Genomic DNA, 10752 nt, shown 5'->3' with positions numbered 1-10752 from the left:
ACCATAGTAGATGGTGGGGACAGGGGTAAAAAAATCTTGGACAGATTAAAAAAATTAGTAAACTGAGACAAATGAGATAAAATTAAACACAGATAAATGCCAGGTTTATAATTGGATTAAAAATAATGTATTCAATAAAAAATAGAGGGAGTATGTAAATAGACAACATGAAAAAGATCTAAAGGTCTTAGTGGATTTCAAGCTCAATGAGAGGCTACAATGATGCAGTAACAAAGAAATCTATTGAAATCTAAAGCTGGATTAGAAGAAGTTTAGTGAACTGGACTGGGGTGATGGAAATATGGCCATATTCTGTCCCAGGTAGAGCACGTCCGGAAATTTCTATTCCACTCTGATTATCCCCTTTAAGAAAGATTCTTTTGAGCTAAAATGAATCCAGAGAGGGCATCCTGTCTGGTGAAGAGACTAGAAGTTATGTCATAATGGATGGGTATCAGAAACCAAGCCTGGAGAAGAGAAGACTTAGATGGGAGTGGGGAATATTGAAGCATTTAAAGTATGGCCATGTACAAGGGGGATTCAATTTGTTCTGTTTGGTGCCAGAGGGAAAAAGTAGGAACCAACGGTGACAATCACTAAAAGAGAGATTTAGGTTTGATGTGAGAAAATGAGAGTTATCTGAAAAGGGAATAAGTTACCCCAGGAGGTTGTAGGTTCCCCCACTGAAAGTCTTCTGGAGGAGACTAGAAAATCCCTTGTTGGAGCTGCTGTGCAGGAGATCCCGATTCAGGCATGGCTTGAATGAGATAATCTTTTAGCCTCCTTCCAGCTCCTGAGTCTTCCAACCTCAAAAACACTATGAATGCTGAGATTTTAGGATTCTGTAGATGCCACTCTCTTGTCTGTTTTTAGAAACATAGGCAGATTTGGTAGCTTCTGATGGTGGGTTGCTGAGTATTCAGGGGGATGGAAAAATTGAGAGTCCTGCCATCTGGCTCCATTGTCCAGAAATTGTAGAGGGGGAAAGGGAGACAGAGAAGACAAAGCAAGGGGATGGAAAAGGGAGGAGGAAAAAGAGAAAGAAGAAGAGGAGGAGGAGGCAATAGAGAAAGGCTTGGGGAGAGAGTGGGTTTCTATTATTCACTTTATCTATCTATCTATCTATCTATCTATCTATCTATCTATCTATCTATCTATCTATCTATCTACTTTACAAATCAGAGGCCTGGCTTTACTATTAATTTGACAAGTGTCCTTGGGAAATCAAGATCCCTCCTCTGCTCCTTAATTTCTTTGTCTGTAAATTGAATCAGGTGGACTTGATGATTTGTGAGTTCCCTCTAAGCTTTGACATTTTGTGATAATAAAGGAAAGGATTATTTCCCCAAGAGTACCCAGGAATCATTAAGGGTGCAGAACTACTATTTGCCTTGAAATATTTACATAGCCATCCTCCCTCATATTCATCTGAGTCCCTTTCCCCTCCCCTTTCCCAATAAATCCCCAGGCTCAAGAAGTTATTTAGTAAACACACTTTGCCTGTCTCCTTCCTCAACAAAAAGATAGATTGCCTCTTCACCCAAATGTGGAATGGAAGGGGGAAGGGCAAAGAAGAAAAAAAAATACATTAGTCTACTTTTAGGCCACCTGCTTTATCTCTCTCATTAATTTCTTCAGCACTCATGAGATTATCAGGTGTTGGAAGTCATTTTCTTGCTTCTTCTTCTTCTTTTCTTCTTCCTCTTCTTCTTCTTCCTCTTCTTCTTCTTCTTCCTCTTCTTCTTCTTCTTCTTCTTCTTCTTCTTCTTCTTCTTCTTCTTCTTCTTCTTCTTCTTCTTCTTCTTTTCTTCTTCTTTTTTTTTTTTTTTTTTTTTTGCTGAGGCAATTGGGGTTAAGTGACTTGGGCAGGATCACACAGCTAGAAAGTATTAAGTATCTGATTTAATTTGAACTGAGGTCCTCTGACTTCTGAGCTGCTGTTCTATCCATTGTGCCACCTAGCTGCCCCTACCCCTACCCCCTTCTTTTCTCCATAGTTGGAAGCATAGATTTCTCCATGGGATAGTGGAAAGCATCCTGGTTCTCTAATGAGAATATTTAAGTATGATCTCTTTGGTAAATAACATCACCTTTCTGAGGAGCCTCACTTTCCATCTCTACCAAATGGGGATAATAAGATGACTCCTCATACTAGGAAAAATTGAACGATAGAGGGTATGGCTCAGAGACTCAGCACTTGAGGGCAGAAGGTGAATGAATATTCAGCACCATGGACAAAGACATTTCTTCATCTGCATAGGTAAGTTGGGGGTCTTGTATTCTCTAGTTAAGAAGTGATACTACTGAAGTCCAAAGTTCCTTTTCTCCGGTTAGAGGGCAGGAAATCCTAGCATGTGACAGTTGGCAGGAGGACCTGGGATATTTGAAAGCAAGCCTTTAAGGATTCAAGAGAGCTGTCTACAAGTAAATGAAGGGCTGTCATGTGTAAGTGAAATTGCACTTGTTTTGTCGGCTCCCACAGGGCAGACTTAAGAGTTCTAATTTCAGAGAGGCAGATTTTGGCTTAACAGAATCAAAACCTTCCTTGATAATGAGAGCCATCTCAAAATATAATGATTGAAGGTAACGTTGCCCATTGCCTGAGCTCTTCAGATTGGATGACCTCTTGTTGGGGATGTGGGAAGGAGACACCTGTTCAGGTCTGGCTTGGGCTAAATGGCCTCTGAGGTCCTTCTGGTGGAATACTCTGTGATTATGTGCCTCGTGCTTTTTATGTCATGGCTACAATGCCTTTGGGGTCTGCATTTAGAAGGATGAGCTTAGCCTGGAGGAGCATGTAATTGATTCTACATAGAGGGAGCTGTATGATTAATATTCTCTATAACTTTTTAAAAAATGAGTTTAACCAGTCATGAGCCATGAATTTTGAAATCTTGAATACAGGTTAATGATTCAAGTCCATCAAGATTTATTGGCTTTAATAATTAATCTGTATTGGATATCTGAAATTGGGTCTGGACCCCCAAATCTAGGAATAACGAACACTGGATTTAAAGTCAGGATACCAAGATCTGAATCCTTTGTAGCCTTTATAATTCAATTTATTCAATTTATAATCTTTGTGACCTTGAGTAAATGATCTCTGTGGGTCTTAGTTTACTTATCTATAAAATGGGAATGATAAAGGTTTTGAAGGATAGCTAAAGTGCTACATAAATATAAATTGTTACTATTATATGATCTATCTTTGATCTCTAAAGTCATTCTTCACTCTAAATCCTATTGCTCTATCTTCTTATTCAGTATTTAAGAAAATTAAGAGAATACAACAAGATGGAAATCCAATTTATTTACTGTGTCTGACAGGATATTATTTGTATGGTACCTTCTCCATCTCTTCCCACTGTGAGTATTAGTACTAGGATAGAAACATGGCATACACACATTCTCTCTAACCTGCAGCTAACCTGCTTCAGCACAAAACAAAGAAGAGGCTGGGGTAGTGTACATAATTTAATTAATTCATAGCCCCAATAGGTATAAACTACAGCTCCGTGTGTGTGTGTGTGTGTGTGTGTGTGTGTGTGTGTGTGTGTGTGAGAGAGAGAGAGAGAGAGAGAGAGAGAGAGAGAGAGAGAGAGAGAGAGAGAGAGAGAGAGAGAGAGAGAGAGAGAGAGAAGGAGAAGGAGAAGGAGAAGGAGAAGGAGAAGGAGAAGGAGAAGGAGAGAGAAGAGAGAAAAGAAAAAAGAGAAAGAAAGGGAAAACATATCTAGATGTTTTACAGTGTGAAAAAGCCAGAGCCAAGAACTACTTTTGACCTTGGCTACCTCAGGGCTGTGATTGGAGGAATTTGAGCATAAAGAAGCCTGATAAATACTGGAGAGTCTCAGGACGGAGTTTGTTTTCTCAGCTGGAAAATTGGGATCATAATCCCTGTTCTCTCAGGGCTGCTATGAGGATGAAATGAGAGAATGAAAGTGAGTGTTGTGTTTTGTAAACTGTCTAGCTCTGGAGGCAGGTAAAGACTTAGAGTCAACTTCAGAGTTAGAAGGAACTTTAGTCCAGCTGCCTTATTTTATAGAAGAGGACACAGGTTCAGAAAAGAAGGACTTACCCAAAGTAACACAATGTATTCATGTATTATTAGTTAGGACTTACAAGTCTTTTGTAGGGTTCAAAGAATGAATTTCAAATGGTGAAATTTGGGGCCAACATGACAAGACAATGAGGGAAGCTATGTTTGGAGAGAGGAGGGGGGCTTTCCTGGCACCTAGTAAGTCAGGGCCCTTGGGCAGCTGCACATAGTGCTTATTACTAAGGCCAGCAGGCCCTGTGCCCGGGGACAAGCTGGCCCTACTGAAGGCCTGTAAGCTTCAGCTGCTGTCCATCCCTGGCTCTGATTTAGGCTATGTTTGGCATATTAGGTTGCTGTGATTGGAACTGGCCACTGCTCCCCTGTGCTCCATCCTCCCCTGGTTACCTCTTGGATTCTGTTCCCTGCCCGCCTCTTGTTTTCCATCCTGTTCTTTCTTTCTCCAACAGAAAGAGACAGCTCTGAGTTTGGAGTCAGAAGAGCCAGATATGGATTCTGGCTTTGCATTTTAGATGACCCCAGGCATGCCATGTCAGTAAGGTTAATTTTCTAAGCCTCAGTTTTCTTACCTGTAACATGGGGGTAATAAAACTTGCCAGAGCTCCTTCCCAGGATTGCCAGAAGGGATTCCTAATATCCCAGGGGATCTGCGATCTCTTTCGGCCACATATACTGCAGCCTAGCCTTCCCTTCTCCCCCCATCCTGTGCCACTCTGCTTTGGGGAGTGAGTGACAAACTAAAGAACCGCAGGAAGTCGAGATATTATTGTTATTATCCTGCAGGGCTGGACTCACCCATAAGCAGATTGAGTGGTTGCCTTCAGAATGTAATTTGAAATGTGCTAGAAAGCACTTCCTAACTACAAAAATGCTTCCTATTGATGCCCGGAGACACAACAGTGTGTAGAATCATGTCCTATCAGGGTCAATTTAGAGCTCAGAGAGACCTTGAAGGCATTGTTCCTGGGCACAGGGCCTGCTGTAATAGGAAGATTGCGCCTCTGCCTAGGGGTCCTGATTTACTAGATGCCAAGAAAGTTCCCTCCCCTCTGCAACAACATCTTCCCTCATTATGTGTCATGTTGGCCCCAAATTTCACCATTAGAGATTCAGTCCTTTAGCCTCCCAAAAGATCTTTAAGTCCTAATCTATATCTAACACCTTTTTTATTAAAGATATTAATATCTTTATTTAATATCAGAGATATTAAATAGCTTGGTCAATGTCATAAAATGAATAGATGGCTGAAATGGGATTTAAACTTGGGTTTTCCTGACTCTAGGAACCTAACCACTGCACCGTACCATGAAGCGAGTGTATTGGGTTTGAAGGCAAAGGACCTGGGTCCAAATCTCCAGTTCTTTCAATTGATGCTGCATTGGGCAAGCCACTTAACCCCATTCAGCTTCAGTTTCCTCTTCTATAAAAAGAGAAAGTTGAAATATATATCTAGAATATACATAATATATAAATATCACACACTATCATATATTATACATAATATATAAATATCCCATAATATACACCATGTATAATGTAGATGATTCCATACATTATACATAATATAGAATATATCACAAGGAAGTTAGGTGGTGAAATGGATAGAAGCCATGTCCAGAGTCAGGAAGATTCTTTTCCCTGAGTTCAAATTTGGCCTCAAATACCTATTATATATGTGACCCTGGGCGCCTCACTTAAAACAGTTTGTCTCAGTTTCTTCATCTGTAAAAAGAATGGAGAAGGAAATGGCAAATTTACTCCAGTGTCTTTGCCAAGGAAATCCCAGTTGGGGGTCACAAAGAAACAATTGAACAAAACCCAATAAAATAATGCATCATACATTATATATAACATAGAACATACCACACATAATATACAACACATTATACATAATGTAGAACATATCACAACAATATATCATACATTGTACATAATGTAAGAGAAAGATTTGAAGTGGAGAAATTCAACCTTATTTCCCTGTCCCTCTCCTTGTTTTTTTTTTTTTTTAATCTGTCCACCATGCCTTTCCCTATCCTGTATTTTTTCTAGATAGAAAATTACAAACAAATAATGATTTATATAATAATAAATAATAAAATTGACCTCAAAATAAAAGTGATCTTGGTTGGAAATGCTGCCCATCATGCTATAACATGGAGCTAATAGAAAATTATAAATAAAGAATGATTTATATAATAATAAATAACAAGACCTCAGAATAAAAGTGATCTTAGTTGGAAATGCTGCATATCATGCTATAATATGGAGCTAAGAGTTAAGGGACAGCTAGGTGGTGAAGCCCTGAAGTCAGGAGGACTTGAGTTCAAATCTGATCTCAAACACTTAACACTTCCTAGCCATGTGACGCTGGGCAAGTCACTTAATCCCATCACAATTGCCGAGAGAGAGAGAGAGAGAGAGAGAGAGAGAGAGAGAGAGAGAGAGAGAGAGAGAGAGAGAGAGAGAGAGAGAGAGAGAGAGAGAGAGAGAGAGAAGAAAATGAATTTTTTTTTTTGCAATTCAGTTTGGTGTCAGTCAAAGACCCAGTCAATGACTTGCTCAAGGTCACACATCAGTAAATGTCAAGAGTCAAAAGCCAGCTATAAACTTGGGTTTTCCTGACTCCATGGTTGGTACTCTATTCCTTGTGCCATTTGACTGAGTCCCTTTTAAATCTTGTATCTATGCCTCTCTATGAAACAAAAGCCCTTAATGGATGTTAGAACCAGATGGCAACAGATAGGCAACCAAGATGGATGAGTTGGTCCCAGAATTTGAGGGAGAGTGGGTTGAATTGTGTTTGAAGAATTACGCAGTGTTTGTTTTTAACCCTCTCAAGCAGCTGACACTAATTCCCATCCATTTAATGTCCATGTACTTCTGCTGATGGCCTGGGGTTTAAACTTTGGAATCTCATAATCTCTGAAGAAGCAAAACCCTGTTCAATCCTCGGAAAAGCAATTGATAGAAAGACCGGGGTGGCCATGGTGCTAAGTTAATATAGTTTCAGTTTCTAACCATAACTTCTTTGTAAGAAAGAGTTTAAGAGGTAGAATTTGAGGTCACAGTAGGAAGTGGACTAGTCTTGTCAAGAGAGCAAAGGATTTGCTGACGGAAAACAGAGCCCATGCAAGGACTGAGACTTTGTGTGAGGAACCCTTTGGGTGATCAGTGTGTAAAGGCTGCCTTCTCAGATTCATGTTTTTATATGAATAAAAGAAAACATGAGATTATAAAAAAATAACCCTAAAATAAAGATGGACTTTTCCCCATTTCCCCCATATTTTCATGGATTTTTTTCTTGATTCTATTTGAAATACTTGGCTCTATCTGTTCTATCTGCATTTTTTTTCCTGAAACAATTGAAGTTAAGTGGCTTGCCCAGTTTCACACAGCTAGAAAGTATTAAGTGTCTGAATCCGGATTTGAACTCAGATCTTCCTATTCAGGGTCAGTGTTCTATCCACTGCACCATGTAGTTGCCCCCTGCAAATTTTTTTTTCTTTTCTTTCTTTTTTTTTTTGGGGGGAGGCTGGGGTTAAGTGACTTGCCCAGGGTCACACAGCTAGGAAGTGTTAAGTGTCTGAGACCAGATTTGAACTAGGATCCTCCTGAATTCAAGGCTGGTGCTCTATGCACTGCACCACCTAGCTGCCCCCTTGCAAATATTTTTAAGGTCTAGAATATGGTGGATATTCTTAGGTGGACCCCAGAAGGGAAATCAGGGACCAAAGAGTGCAAGATTCCAGAACCTTAGAGTTAGGCTTAAAAAAATAGAGTTGTCCATATTAGAATGGGTTCCCTTAGGAAAAAAACAAGTTCCCCTTCTCAGGCACAAGCTGGGTGTCTGCTTTTCAGGGACGTCTCAGCAGCAATTGCCATTCTTGCAACAGATGACCTCGGAAGTCCTTTTCAGTTTCGAGATTCAGTGATGCTATAATCAGACAATCATCGAGGCTGTAATCACAGAGACATCAAGCTAAAGGAGCAGTATGATTTGCCCCTGGGTCACTAGATCACAGGATTTAGAGTGAAAAATGGCTCAGAGATCACCCAGTCCAACTTCCTGATTTGTGTGTGAGCACTGGAGCTAGGACTTTAGGACTCCTGGTTTTTTAGAGTCAATGGTCCAACTGCAGGGCATGGAGGCTCATTCCCTGAGGCCAGGTCTTTCTCCTTCTATATATTGTGCACACCAGGTGATCATGGGGCAGTCCTGTAAAAGGAAGGGGAGGCAGAGAAAAGTTACTCTGGGAGGTGGTAAGGTTCAAATGAACTTCCTGGTGTATCCCTTTTGTGGAGGGATTTGGAATGGAGTAAGAGGGAGGAGAAAATATGGTGGGGAGAGAGAAAAAAAGAAGGGGGAAGGAAAGAGGAAGAGGGAGGACACTTAGCTGAAGTTGTGATGGGTTCTGAGAGGAAAGAGCAGAAAGCTGCTTGGGTATGTGGGGAATAATTGTACATGAATAGTACCAGCAGAGGGCGATCTTGTTTTACAACTCATTTGATAGACTCGGGACTGCCAGAGCAGGGAGGGAAGTTAGAACAGGGAATGTCAGAGCTGGGATGGTTTTTAGAACTGGGAATGTCAGAATTGAGAGAGACCTTAATGGTCAACTAAACCAATGCCTTCGTTTTTACAAAATAGAAATATGAGGTCCAGAGAAGGGAAGTCACTTGCTTAAGGTCACACAGCAATTTAGTGGCACACCAGAAATTGAACTCAGGGCTGAGCATTAGGAGTTGGCCAGAGAAAATGGAGCAGTTTATTTATTTCCTGGGATAGTGATGTTGATGAATTAGGCCTGCCCTGCTCAGATTATATTTATAGGAGGGCTAGTCTACACAGTCATTTACTGTGTCTATCTCCGCCATCTACTAGTCACCTGTTGTAAAGTGGAATGAGCAATCCCAGGAGGTAGTGAGCTCCCCATCATCAGAAGGAAGTCTTCAAGGAGAAGACTGGATAAATACTTATTGGAAATGTTTTTAATTAGGTCTCCTGAACACATTTGGGGTTTCTGAATTTCTGAGTTTCCTTTTTATGTATCATTGGACTGATGGGATAAATGGCTCCAGCAAAAGACCATGTCCCTGGTAGGAACTCAGTATCTGAATAGGCCCAGTGAGGGATAAACTGCCTAGAATTCACTTCAAGATTTAGCTTCAGGACCACCTGCATTTCAATATTTTTCCTTATTCTCCCAGATGTCAGCATCCCCTCCCATTTAAATAAATAACATTGTCCATTAGGAAGCTTGAAGGACCTTTAATCTGAACTGCCCATTTTTACAGATTAAAAAAACTGAGGTCTGTGGAGTTATCTTGTACAGACAGAACTATTTTTTTTTTGTTTGTTTGTTTTTGGAGGCTGGGGTTAAGTGACTTGCCCAGGGTCACACAGCTAGGAAGTGTTAAGTGTCTGAGACCAAATTTGAACTCAGGTCCTCCTGAATTCAAGGCTGGTGCTCTATCCACTGCGCCACCTAGCTGCCCCTAGACAGAACTATTCTGTACTGTTGCCTTTGACAATCTGGAGTTTAAGCCATAGACACAATCTTATATAAACAGGCTTGCCATGATTGATACACATAATTAGCATAGTCAATATACTTTGCTTAGGGTCTTTTCTCATAAAAAATTCCACCTTCCCCCTTGTTAATTGTGAGTTCATTAAGAACTGTGCCTGCCTTATGGCATTATAATAAAACTTTGCCCATTGACATGGAAATGGTTTGAGCCTATGAATTTACGCCAGAGAACTCTCTACCTTCCTGAATTTTTTGTGAGTTGTTGGAGCTCATCATGGACCACTCCAGAGAGCTCTATATTTCCTCTCTATTTCCCCACCAACATCCCCAAAGCCTCTGTGGAGATCAGGCGGTGAAGCTCCCTTTGCTCACGCTCCATGAAGATGAGGGCCATCTTTATAGTCCCTTCGGTCCCATTTCCCATTTCTTAGGGACAATAATCCTCAAAGATGAATGGTATTATTATCATGAAAACTTCTAGAACCGTCCAAAGGCCTGGCTTCATAGCAATTCTATTTGGGAGGGGAAGCAAGGATAACTGAATCCCATTTCTTTGGTGTCTGGACTTGAGAGTTCATCAGGCTAGGGAATTTCCTGTATAGAGTTTCCCTCCACCAAGATCAATCCCCAACTACTCTGCGCTTTAAAGTCTTAGAGAGTTTCTGGAAGATGTTGAGAGGTTCTGTGATTTGCCAAGGGTCACCTGATCAACATGTATCAGGAGCTGGACCACAATTGTATTGACATGCAGTTATGAAAATACATGAATAAAAGTTCCCAGACTCCAAATTAAGAAGCTCAGTTTTCCTGATTAAGAGATCAGCCCTTCATCCAGTATACTAAATTGTTTCTCATGATCCCATTTTATAGAGATACAAACAGAGGCACAGAAGGTTTTAAGGATAGCTACATAGCAGTAGAATCAGGACTTGGGCTCACATCCACTAATTTTGAAACTCAAGTGCTTATGGGAGGAGTATTGATGATAGTGATTTTAACATGATCTTCTTTTCCCTCTTCTGGGTCCTTCTTGGGAGTTGGGGCTAATTTATAATCTGAAAAAGTCCCTGCATAATTGTGCCTTGATTAAGCTAGCATAATTAGGGGCTCTGGATTCCTCTCCCCTTTTCCCTCCGATTATTTCTGCCTAATTGCTTTAATCTGTAT

This window comes from Sminthopsis crassicaudata, chromosome 5, assembly GCF_048593235.1.
Source record: "Sminthopsis crassicaudata isolate SCR6 chromosome 5, ASM4859323v1, whole genome shotgun sequence".
NCBI classification, from domain to species: domain Eukaryota; kingdom Metazoa; phylum Chordata; class Mammalia; order Dasyuromorphia; family Dasyuridae; genus Sminthopsis; species Sminthopsis crassicaudata.
The sequence above is the reverse complement of the archived record's forward strand: the minus strand, read 5'-3'. Positions refer to the sequence as shown.